Below are 13,039 nucleotides of genomic sequence, written 5' to 3'. Positions count from 1 at the left end.
TCACTCAGAAATTTCACCACGCTCTCTGCTTATGCTTGGTATGTGTGTATGTATAAATGTCACGCCTCAATAAAAAGTTCAAAAAATATTTCTCGCGTACCTATTGCCTCGCCCCAGCCCCATACAGACAAATAAGGAGTAGGAGATGGCAGAGCACAAGTGCGTACACAGCCATGAAATACATGCCTCGTGAGAGTCCAGGGAGAACAAGATAGGAGTGTCTCGGATGTGGGCAGGGTTTTTTCAAGAACCAAGCACTTCTATGTGGACTCTACAAAAACCAAATAAAGGAACAAACGGAACAAACTAACTCATAGATACAGAGAACATGTTGATGGTTGCCAGATGGGAGTGGGTTGGTGGGGGTGAAAAGGGGAAGGGATTAAGATGTACGAATTGCCAGTTATAAAAACAGTCATGGGGACATAGAGTACAGCATAGGGAATATAGTGAATAATACTGTAATCATTGAGCATGGTGTCAGAGGGGCACCAGACTTAGCAGGGTGACCCCTTCATAAGTTATATAAAGGTCTAATCACTATGTTGTACACCTGAAACTAATACAATATTGTACGTCTACTATAGTTGAAAAAAAAACTTTTTTAAAGAACCAAGCACTTTTTGTATTTTATCCTGCTCAGTGCCCTTTGCAGCTGATGGAACTGAGATCCCTAAAGCCAATGTGACTTGCCTAAGGCCACACTGCTCCTAAATCCCAGAGCTACATCTAGTTTCCTGGCTCCAGGATCTTCTCTCAGGCAACATTGCCAGCTCTATCTGAGCTGGAGCAATCCTGGGAGGAACAAATTACATGGGATGTTGAAGGATGGAGATGATTCATGAAAGCAAGAAAATGCCAGGTTGGGGGGAATTCGGCTTCCTGCAGAGGAGCTGTCAGAGGTGCTCTTGGGAGACAGGCAGAAAGGACAGGCAGGGAAGTTCAGCCGGCACCCCCATCCCTCACTCTCATGCCCCTTTTTAAAGCCCTAGGAGTCTGTCCTCCCAAAAGCTCTCCATACTCCCAGATTTATTTTGCTTTCTTTCGCTAAATCAAACTTTATCAGACAGTTTTACTGTCAGCCATTAAACCAAAATGTGTTTGTGCAACAGTAAACACCTTGTTACTGCAGGGAAGGATTACATAAACAACAGCAGAGACAGGCCTGACTCACTGTACCCATGAGCCCCCAGGAGCGGAGTGGCCCTCAGTGGGGATGGAGGAGAGCCCTTCAGGGGCATCCTGGAGCCCAAGGCTGAGGGGAACAGTCTGGGGGCTTTGCTTTCACCACAATGGAATGACTGGCAAACATTCCTCCAGTCGGAGGTAGGGCGTGTCCTCTAGAGATCTCAGAAGGGTACTCAGGTCCTCACCGCAGCCCTGGGGGAGGGGCAGGAAGAGGGAGAGGAAAATGCTAGGCAGGAGTGGGATGGGTCTGGATTCGAATCTGGTGAGATAGGGCAGGCTGAGCGCTCCACAGGGATGGGGGGAAAGATGAAGCCTGGAAAGAGTAAAGAGAGGAGAGGGTTAGTTAGGATTGGGTTGAGGAGATGAAGAATGTGGCAGTGGGGCTGACTGCTGGCCTGAGTTGTTCACCAATGAGTGGAGGGACTGGAGCTCCTTTTGAGGTTGATGGGAGCATGGAGGTTCAGACCAGCCTGGGATGAGTGCAGATAGAGACACCCGCTAGGCTGCCCTCTCCCTGGGTCTGCCCCAAGTCTCAGGTGGATGGCCTACCCTCAGGGCACACTTCTCCCTCCCCTCATCCACAAGCCGGCCCTCTCCTCAGGGCTGCTTCCTGGGGCAGAGAGCTGTGTGATATCAGCCGTCTAGGGGAACTAGAAAGATAGGATCGAAGGAGGCCCCAGCACTGGATGGAATGCGGGGAATAGCTGGAGACAAGATAAACAGTTTACATTTTTGTCCTCACTGGGCACTGGGCACTGGGCTAGGAGCTTCTATACCACAGGCACTATTTTGAGTCTCACACCTACACTTTGGAATAGAAATGATTATTATCCCCACACACCACACTGCCGGTTCACGTTATCTGATTCCTCCTACACTACTCTACCCACAGTTATTTTATTGAACACTTATTATGGGGCAGGTACTCTGGCCAGAGTTTTTTCATTTCATCCTCACATCGGTGTACAAGGCAGGTCCTTTGATCATTCTCTTTTACAAAAGAAGAACGCAAGAGTCTGAGAGGCTGAGTTGCTTGGCTGGGGTCACACAACTCGTAAATGGCCGAGTCAGAATCAGAGCTCAGCTCTCTCTAGCGCCAGAGCCTGGGCTCTTCCTGTCTGTGTCTGTGCTGAGAAGAGGTCCTGGAGGGAGAGGCAGCATAACTGGGGGGAGGGAAGTGGAAGATGTGGTGCACACACAGAAGGACCCCACTGAAGAGAGAACAGCCATGGCTCGTTCATGGCCGAAAGGAGTGGGGTGCTCCTGGGATGGCTTGGCCGTAAACTTCTTCCTCAGAGACTAGATTCCCAGTGATGGCGAACCTATGACACGCGTGTCAGAGGTGACACGTGAACTCATTTTTTTGGTTGATTTTTCTTTGTTAAATGGCATTTAAATATATAAAATAAATATCAAAAATATAAATCTTTGTTTTACTATGGTTGCAAATATCAAAAAATTTCTATATGTGACACAGCACCAGAGTTAAGTTAGGGTTTTTCAAAATGCTGACACGCCAAGCTCAAAAGGTTCGCCATCACTGGACTAGAACATGCCCTCCAGAGTCCTAGAAGCCACTAGCCCAGCGGTTCTCAACCTGTGGGTCGCGACCCCTTTGGCGGTCGAATGGCCCTTTCACAGGGGTCGCCTAAGACCATCCTGCATATCAGATATTTACATTACGATTCATAGCAGTAGCAACATTACAGTTATGAAGTAGCAACGAAAATAATTTTATGGCCCTGACCGGTTTGGCTCAGCGGATAGAGCGTCGGCCTGCGGACTCAAGGGTCCCGGGTTCGATTCCGGTCAAGGGCATGTACCTTGGTTGCGGGCACATCCCCAGTAGGGGGCGTGCAAGAGGCAGCTGATCGATGTTTCTCTCTCATCGATGTTTCTAACTCTCTATTGCTCTCCCCTCCTCTCTGTAAAAAATCAATAAAATATATTTAAAAAAAAAAAAGAAAATAATTTTATGGTTGGGTTGCAACATGAGGAACTGTATTTAAAGGGCCAGAAGGTTGAGAACCACTGCTCCTGAACTCCCGGCCTGAGGCATTTTAGCCCTAAATGCTCTCTTCCTCTTCCCTCCAAGGCCCAGATCCCAAGCAGCCCCTCAGCCTTGCCTTTGGCCTTCTCCCAGGTATCTATCTGCCCATCACCACTCCACCATCCCATCCATAACTACCCTCCACCACACACTGGCCCCAGCAGCCAGGCCACAGGTTACTGTGATCACTCAGAGCCTTAGATCACTAGGACTCAGAGTAAAAATCAGAAACTATGTAAGTAAGGAACAATTTCTCAAGCACCTGCCACATGTCACACATTGTACTAGGCACATATCCCCTGGGAGGCCTCATTTCATTTAATTCTTAATATCAACCTATGAGGTGAAGACTGAGGCTTAGAGAGCAGGCCCTGTCCAAGGACGTAGAGCAAGTGAGAAGCAGAGCTGCGAGCTCCAAGCCTTCCCGGCGGTGCCACCCCCCCCCCCCGCCCGCCCCCTGCCAGGCAGTGTGATGCTGAGCTAGGGATGTGTGTGTGGGTTTAGTCACACAGATTTGTCAGTGAGAAAAGTGTTCCAATTGTAGATGACATCAAGGAGGTCCTCCCATGAACTATCATTTAAAGTCCCTCTTTTGGGAAAAAAAAAATTTCTAAAAGGAAAAGTATAATTAGAGGCCATCCATGCTGTCTCCGTGGAGCCTGCCACGCCTCCCCACCATCCACCACCGTCTGAGACAGAACTGAAGGGACGCCATCACGTCTGTGAAGTGAAGGATGCTGGGATGCCTGCCAGCCACCCAGGCTCTCTCATAATCCCATTCCCATTGCATTTAGTGGCTTTTTTTCTAATGTTTTATGGCAGTCTAATTTACATAGTGAAAGTGCAAAAGTTGTTAAGTAGATAGCTTGATGAATTTTCACAAATCAAACACACCCACATAACCAACATTCCCAGCATCCCAGAAACCCCTCTGCTGTCCCCTTGGAGTAACTCCCCCACCCCACCCCCCAAGGGCTGACTTCCAACACCTCTGATTAGTTTTACCCATTTTAAAACTTCATATAAATGGAATCAAATGGTATGTGTTCTTCTGTCTGGCCTCTTTGTTCAATATTATGCTTGTGAGTCTTCCATATTTCTCCATGTACCCAATTGCAGTTCATGCATTCACATTGCTGTATAGTATTCCTTTGTGGAAACTGTGCCACGATTTACCTGTTCTGGGCATTTGATTAGTTTCCAATCACTTAAAGGTTTTTAGTGTCCTGATTTTGGATGGCTAAAGGTCAGGCTCTCCAAGAGACTGTAAAAAGTAGTAAGGTCATGTTTCATTACTGATGGATTTCTTAAAACAAGGATGGTGAAGATGTCTCTTCTCTGAAGTTAAAGCATCACAATCAATTTGTGTGATATTTTCAGCTCTACCTAAAGTCCTAGAGAAAGAATATCTAACAAAGTCACTTGAAGCCAATACATGGGTGCATTCTACAAGCATCCCACTGAATCCCTTAGAACCATTACAATTCCAAAAAGGCGCTGAGCTATCACAGCAGCAAAATTTTGATGAGGGAGCATGATAACAAAAAGCTTTGCCTCAAATGTCCCCCGTGGAGAAGGGCTGGGGAGACCCTTTCAGCTGGCAAGTGCTTGGCATTTTTCCCCCAAAAGTATGGGAGACACAAATATGACTTAGTAATTTCCCTTGCCATGAATGTCTCTACTTCTCAGTTGCCATAAATTAAAGTACTTATATTACTGAAAATGCCTGAGAACTCACAGGACCCCAAAGTATCACTAAAATGTTAACGGTTGCTCCAGACATTTTTTATAAAAAACTACCTTTCCACCACAGGGGCTGACATTTTTAATTGCTAATGAGATGCTGAAAGCAATGGAAGAGAAGCTGGAGATAAGGCTGGGCTGTGGTAAGGGCTCAAATTACACATTGTAGATGACATCAAGGAGGCTGAAAGTGAAAATTTGGGTTCACTTACCTGTGATTATGGACCAATTGCTACATGTTAAAAACAAAAGTAAATTTTTCAAATACATTTTAAACGTCTTCAAATTAGTTTATTAGGCAAAAATATGTTTCCCCTCTTTGTTTACATCAAGGTAATCTTTCAGGTGTAGATTCAGTCTTCTGAAAGCTTGTCACAGAAGGGCCCAAGCCACTTTTTAATTTTCTCTATTTAATTAAAAATTATATCCAAGATGTTACCACTGGGGGAAACTGGAGGAAAGATATATTAGTTCTTGCACGTTTTTCTGCACCTTCCTGTGAATCGATAATTATTTCAAAAGCTTAAAAATAATAACATAAAAATAGCAAATAGCCTGTTAGGTGGAAGATGAGGCGTTGAACGGCTTCGGGCGTCATCTGCGTGCTCAGATGACATTTGGGAGACATTGAGATAAGTTTGTTATCATTCCAGAGGGCAATAGAGAAATATCGTCTCCAAAAATGACTCCAAATTGCAGACATTTGCAGCCACTCAAGACTTAGAGTTTATAAACGTCTACTTTCCTCCCATTTGGAACTTTTGGTGGGGAGATAAAAAGCCTTTTGGAAACTTTTCTCCCCCAAAATGATTACACTGAACAGCTTGGCCTTGTTCTGCATTCTATGTGCACTTTGGTTCAATTTACATCTGGGAGTATATATTTTTTTTCTTCCGTAACTACATTTTAAAGACAAGTTTGGAGTTGGGTTAACAATTGTTCATTTGGGCAGTCCCAGTTTGTAACTGACAAGAAAAAAAATCTCTAAATATTGAAAATTTGCTACAAATTGTCGAAAACAGTATTATCTTTTTTGTTCGGGGACCACTAGCAGGTCCCTAGAGATCCCTCAGAGTCCCAGAGGCAATGCCTCCACTTTAGCCCCTCGGTACGAGTCTCATGTGCCACTTGTGTGCTAGGCACGGTCAAGAGCAGTACTTACCTCGAGAGACCATGTTCAAGTTCTGGCCCCTGCCTTCCAGGACAATGGGATGTTCTTCTACTGATCTCTCGGCAGCAGACTCAGGTTAGCAGGAGCTTCTATGGAAACAAGAGTTTCAATTTATCACATTAATATGGGATTGACCGCCCACCCCCTCACCAGGGAAGAGAATACTAAATCCCCAACTAAAACGGTTAAGAGTTGAGGACCTGAGAGTCTAGGTTTGAATTTCAGCTCTCTCACTATGTGACCTTGGGCAACTTAATTAACTTCTCTGGGCTTCACTTCTATCATCTGTAATATCTGGAAAATAACAGCAACATACATCATGGGTTATCAAGAAGATTAAATGAAATAATGTATGTAAAGGGTTTAGAAGAATGTTCTCTATTATTGTTCTCTGAATGCTGAGAAAGTGTTCTCTATTACTATTAATTAAATTGTTCATCAGAAGGCTGCTTGGCGAGCCCAGAATCAGAGCAAAGGGCAGCGGAGGTGATGGTTCCCCTTTAGTTCAGGAGACATCAGTGACATATCCCTGCCCCACTCCAGCCCTGAAACAATAGGCACCCTCTAGTCATCAGGCTGCTCAGGCCTTTCGCATCCTCTATTTCCCTGCCCTGGGCCAAGCTGGGGAAGCGTGACACACCTTGCTTCCTAAACCCCTTTTTCTATGTGAACCGCCTCTTGCCTACTGCCCCATTTCCCCTCTGTTTAAAGTGCAGTATGATTGTTCTTTCCACAGTCCTAGCAGATATCCTCCCCCCACTCCCTCCCTGCCGGGTGTTGATTCAATTAGAACCACTCTCCAAGCTCTGCCTGGGCCGCCCAAGGTCAGAGCCCATGTGCAGAAATCACATTACCTTCCCGATGAATCACAACCCATCATTTCTTATTGGTGTCAGCAAGATTTAAATCTTTCAATAAGGGCTACACATGCATTTTACAGTTGCATAGTTCCTGCTCTATTTTTTTTAAGCGTAATTAAGTTTAGGGCACATGTAATTTTATTTTGGTTTCCTCTGTTTTATTTGCTTCTCACAGTGGATTCTATATATGTTTGTGTATTTTTTAACATGACAAGTAAACATGCTGAGGTAGTCCGGGTCAACTCCTTTGATCTCAGCTTTCTTGCTTCACTGAAAGTCGACTACTTCCATTCTGAGCATCATGTTTTCAGATGACTGGCTTTGGCAATCTCCTGGCCCTGGAACATAACTGTTGATTTGCCATTTTCCCTCTGAATGCCAAAAGTACCTTATGTTCAATATATCTAAGGCTAACTCATAATCTTACCCCCCCCCCAAAAAAATAGGTCTTCTTCCAAGGTGCCCCATCTGAATGATGGCACCTCCATCCAAAGTGGCAACTGAGTAGTCTTGAAGAAGGGGAGAGTGAGACAAGCCTGGAACCTAGAGGTCATTCTTTTTCTTTTTAATATATTTTATTGATTTTTTACAGAGAGGAAGGGAGAGGGATAGAGAGTTAGAAACATCCACGAGAGAGAAACATCGATCAGCCACCTCCTGCACACCCCCCACTGGGGATATGCCTGCAACCAAGGTACATGCCCTTGACCAGAATCGAACCCAGGACTCTTCAGTCCACAGGCCGACGCTCTAGCCACTGAGCCAAACTGGTCAGGGCTAGAGGTCATTCTTGATGCCTCGCCAGCCACACGATATCCATCTTCTAGATTTTAGTTTCTGAAAATCCCCTGAATCCATCCACTTCTCTCTATCTCAAAGGCCTCAACCCTAGTCAAAGCCATTTTTGTTTCTGGGTTAAACTGTAACAATGGCCTCCTGACTGGTCACCCTGTGTTCCTTTGTGATGCTCCATTCTCTTATTGACCATTATTGTCCTCCAGGTTGTCTAGCTGTGGTTTCTAATCTTGGTGCACATCAAATCACCTGCGTCCTTGTTAAAATGCACATCCACCTGGGGGGATCTGATCCATTTGGTTTGGAGTAGGATCTGTGTATTTAACACATGCCCCAGAATTATTCTGATGTAGCTGGTCTGTGAATTAGCCTTCAGGAATCATCGGCTACAGCTCACCAGGAACATACCGGGCCCACTTTACAGATGGCCAAATATGTTTCCTAAATGAATCATGAATGAGCACCATCCGACAAATATTTACTGAGTTCCCAGTGTGTGGAGACTGTTTAGGCAGGAGGGATACAGTAGTCAATAAAAGGGACAAAAGTCCCTCTTTTCGTGGAGCTTATATTCTGGTAGTAGGAGACAAATAAAACAAAAAAAAAGTAAAGTAAAATATTAGAAATGTTAGATGACAAAAAGTGCTATGGAGAAAAAATGAAACAAGTTAAAGGATGGGAAATAGAGCTGAGGGGGGAGGGGCAGGTTGCCATACAGATAGGATGGTCAGGGAAAGCCTGGCTGAGAAAGTGGCTATTGAGTAAAGGCTTGAGAAAGGGGAGAGAGAGCCACTCAGATAACAGTAGAAAGGGCTTTCCTAGATGAACTCTAGAAGGATGAAGCACAGTTCCTGTGGCGAGTCACTCCCTCATTCTTCTACCATCCTTCACTAGTCTCTCTGGAACTGCCTTCAGGTGCAGGGGAGTGATCACAAGATACAGTAATAATAATAACACCTGTCACCTGTCAGATGTACACTATATGCCAGGCATGACACCAACTCCTTTACGTGCAATACTCCATTATCTCGTTTAATCCTCACATCGGCTCTGTGTTATAGAATGGTTCCATACCCGGTCAGAGCATATGCTGGGGTTTCGAGCTCGATTCCAAGTAGGGGGCATGCAGGAGGCAGCTGATCAATGATGTTCCCCTCTCACCAACATTTCTATCTCTCTATCCCTCTTCCTTCTAATCTCTCTCTAAAAATCAATCAAAGCCTATTTTAAAAAAAATAAATAAGGTGTCCGGTGTCTTGCCCAAGGTTTCCCAGCTTGTAAGGATTCAAATCCAGGGTCTGTGACACCAGACCCCAGATGTTGAATTTCTGTTTCTGAGTCAACTGAGCAGTAATTTCAAGGGGACCCAACTTCTGGGTGGGGAAAGTGGGGAGAGCAAGTGAAAAAGAGAGGAGGACGGATGGCCTGGGCCAGAAGCAAGACCTGCTTATGAAGAGAGAGGGCAGGTCAGAGGTCCAGGACTTCAGAACACCTCCTCTCACCCCCCCAATTCCCTCAGGAGCTGAGGGGCTCCTTGGCAAAGCTCTCCCCCAGAGCAGAGGAAATAAGGCAGAGGATCCTCTGAAGCAATGTGAGGAGGGTAGCCACACTTGAAACTGTACTGAGCAGGGATCCAGAAATCAAGAGGTGCTGAGGGAGATGTGTCTCCTGAGTTGGGCACAAATGGACCGAGGGCTGCTTAACCCTCTGGGGCTGACCACTGGCCAGGGCCACCTCATTGCACAGTCCCAGGGTCGCCATTCACACTAGGCTGCAAGAGGCACTTTTTCCGCTGGGTGAGCAGAACTGAAGGAAGTGTATTTGGTCCCTGTGTTCACATGGCTCTTACCCACCCACAGTTTCCTTCTGCACAGCAGCTAACTGTCCTCCACCCGTCTCCTGTCCTACATGCTCCCCACCCCCTAGAGAGCCTTCCTTCCATGGGATTTTTCCCCCACCTGAATAACAAAATTTTACTACAGGGCCTGGGTCAAGGGATAAAAGACACGGGAAAGGTGAAATGGAGAGGTGAACGGTCCAGAGTGAGCTCAGGCAGGGCCTCTAATTCTGGAAGCTCTGGAGAAACTTGACACCAAGGCCAGGTCCTGAGCCAGGGGAGGGGAGGGAGTAAACCATCTTCCCGGAGCAGGAAGTGAGGGAGAGAGTGAGAGTAGGCTGGGGAAGCGCTCTGTTTTCTTTGGCCTCTGCCAGCCCAGGGAGGGAGAGGGAGAGGGGCCAGAGGGAGGAGGATGGGGCTGGTAGAAAGATCCGGCCTTTTGTCCTACCCTCCCCCAGGAGGTGGAGGCTGGAAGAAGGTTGGGGAGGGGGGGAGGCAGAGGCCAGGCCACAGTTCCTCCCTGCCTGCTCCCTGTTAGATGTGCCAGGGGTCTGGGGCCACAGGTGAGAATGTGGGGTGTAGTGAGGAGTGGGAGAGGGCTGGAGGTGGGAGGACAGAGCATAACAGTGTTGGAGGGATGGGACTAGCCCCAAAGCAAAACCCAAGACTCTGGGAGGTGCCACATTCTCTTTAGCCTTAGTCTCCAAGCCACCCCCCAAAAGGCCTTAACCTCCTGCACTGCTCACTTCAGCAAACAGGTGGAGGTCATCCTGGGAACAGCTCCAGGCTGAGGCAGGCCAGGCACCCCATCAGGAAGCTGGTCTTGCAGAGCCCCATTGTCTCTCGAGTTTATGCTGGGATGTAGTCAGATGTAGTCATTCTACTCCTAAGAGAAAGACTTCCTTAAAAACAACTCCATCCCTAATCCTAATTCTCCCAACTGTCATCCTAATCCCAAAATCCATCCCTCACAAGAACCCCAAACCAGTCACAACCCAAACACGATTTAAAATTGTTGAATTTAACCCCATACCTTTATCCTCATCCCAAACTTTACCACAGCCCAGCTCCAGACTCACCCTGAGTTATGTACATCACAAGCCTGACTGCACTAGGTTGTCTGTTGTGGGGTGGGAATTAACAAACAGGAAGAGTTCATGTGCATTGAGCCATTAGGAGGTGTTAGGCACTGTAATGGACTTTTCCCATTTATTGCTGTATTAATACCAACCCTATGAGTTAGGCATTACTATTACTACCATCTTATAGAGGAGAAAACCGAGGCTCAGGAAGATTAGGCTAGTTACTCTGAGAAAGTGCCCCCAGCCCTGGATGTGATGGGTAGAATCACTGTTCCCATCAGCAATATCTCATAGGGTGAGTGGAGCCTCCGCTGGGATCCCTTCTGTCCACATGGAGAACGTATGGCTGCTCTAGAGGCCAAACCAAGTTCCGTCATTTGAGATCCAGATGGGGTCTCTGCTCAGATATGAGTGAGAGTTGACTCTGAGGTCTCAGAGCCTAGAAACTGACTGCAGAGTGATGTGAGAATCATAGCATAGGTGGAAAGGATCTGATTTAGGAAAACAACTCCAAACCTCATTACTTTCCAGCTCTGCAGAATCACTGAAGACTTCCCCCTCCACCATCACCCCACTACTTTGGGGATGCTCCTCCTGATCAGCCAACTCTCATTTGAGTTCACCTAATATTCTGACTCATCCTGGGGAATACCCCCAGAGCCTTCCAGAACTCAATGAGGGGAGTCCTCAATCAGGACAGGGAAGATGATCGTCTAAGCCAGCGGCTCTCAACCTGTGGGTCGCGACCCCTTTGGGGGCCGAATGACCCTTTCACAGGGATCGCCTAAGACCATCGGAAAACATATATTAAATATATAATTACATATTGTTTTTGTGATTAATCACTATGCTTTAATTATGTTAAAATTGTAACAATGAAAATACATCCTGCATATCAGATATTTACATTATGATTCATAACAGTAGCAACATTAGTTATGAAGTAGCAAAGAAAATAATTTTATGGTTGGGGGTCACCACAACATGAGGAACTGTATTAAAGGGTTGCGGCATTAGGAAGGTTGAGAACCACTGTTCTAAGCTTAGTGGTTTATATCACACACACACACACACACACACACACACACTTACAGATGGGCTTGTGCATACACTCACCCACTGTCCCATTAGGACCTTTCTCTGCCCCAAACCTTGTATTTTGTGTTAGTCCTATGGGGGAAGCAAATGAGGGATATACTTCATTCTAAAGGACCTCATGCAGAGGGACACTGGCCTACAAAGTTCCCAGAACATCAGCAGGTCTGGCCAGACCAAAGGGGAGGTACTGGCTCCCTGGAGTCCTCTATTTGTTCCTGGGTTAGTTGCTGTGTCAGGGTCTTTCTGTTGTTATGTGTTTTTTTAAAATATATTTTTTTATTTATTTCAAAGAGAGGAAGGGGGGAGAGAGAGATAGAAACATCAATGATGAGAGAGAATCATTGATCGGCTGCCTCCTACACACCCCATACTAGGGATTGAGCCCACAACTTGGACACATGCCTGACCAGATATTGAACTATGACCTCCTGGTTAACAGGTCAACGCTCAACCACTAAGACACACCAGTTGGGTGTGTCAGGGTTTTTATGGCCAGGTGTCTGTCCAACTATGAAGGACCACATCAAGAAATGCTCAATGCACCTCACCTCTACCACCACCATTCTCAATCAGTCTTGAGAAGATGTCCCAACCAGGGAACTCTGGCGACAAAGATGCCAGATCAGAAGGCCAGCTGAGAGATCCAGTCTCTGGCCAAGGTACTTTGGCTTAAAAGCCAGAAAAGTCCTCTCATGGATACTTTAAGCCTATAAATGAGAAGCGTCTTGGCCACACAACCCTTGCTCATTACATGTTGACATTAGCTGGTGCCTTTCCAAACCAGACCAGGGACCCCTGACGTAGCTCATGGTGGCTCACTGACGGAACCTGTGCTCGGTCCCATCTTCTCTCTCTTCTCCCATCCCCCACATTTATCTCCCTCTCATATACAACATGAGTGTTCTTTTTCTTCTGCCATCATTCCCCTTTGTCATTTGGGAGACATAATTTAGAGTGAGTAACAGTAATAAGTATAATTAGCTTCTGGAGGAGAAGGGACATGTGGCATAGGCAGAGTAGGACTGGGGAAGGGAAAGGGCCTGGGGAGGGAGGTGTGAGGCTCTGCCAGGATCGCTCCCAGCTGTCTCTTCCTGGAACCAAAGAGCCAGGAATCTATGTGCCTGCAGAGAATAGGAGCTCATGCCTGCAACTAAAGCCTATCTCAACAGCTCCTCTGGGCTGGGTGACATGGAGTCCTCCCCAACCCTCCCCTGC

General features: G+C 46.5%; 1 long non-coding RNA gene across 2 annotated transcripts in view; it reads right to left on the bottom strand.

The window, feature by feature from the left end:
• The window catches only part of LOC132213436 (uncharacterized), a 117,327-nt gene that overhangs the window by 86,981 nt on the left and 17,307 nt on the right, over window positions 1-13,039 (bottom strand). For both annotated transcript variants that reach the window (XR_009447999.1, XR_009448000.1), the window contains exon 3: window positions 6,144-6,241. This is a non-coding gene — a long non-coding RNA (uncharacterized LOC132213436). The remainder of the gene's footprint in view (window positions 1-6,143; window positions 6,242-13,039) is intronic.

Source organism: Myotis daubentonii, chromosome 12 (genome assembly GCF_963259705.1).
Source record: "Myotis daubentonii chromosome 12, mMyoDau2.1, whole genome shotgun sequence".
NCBI classification, from domain to species: Eukaryota; Metazoa; Chordata; class Mammalia; order Chiroptera; family Vespertilionidae; genus Myotis; species Myotis daubentonii.
The sequence above is the reverse complement of the archived record's forward strand: the minus strand, read 5'-3'. Positions and strand labels throughout refer to the sequence as shown.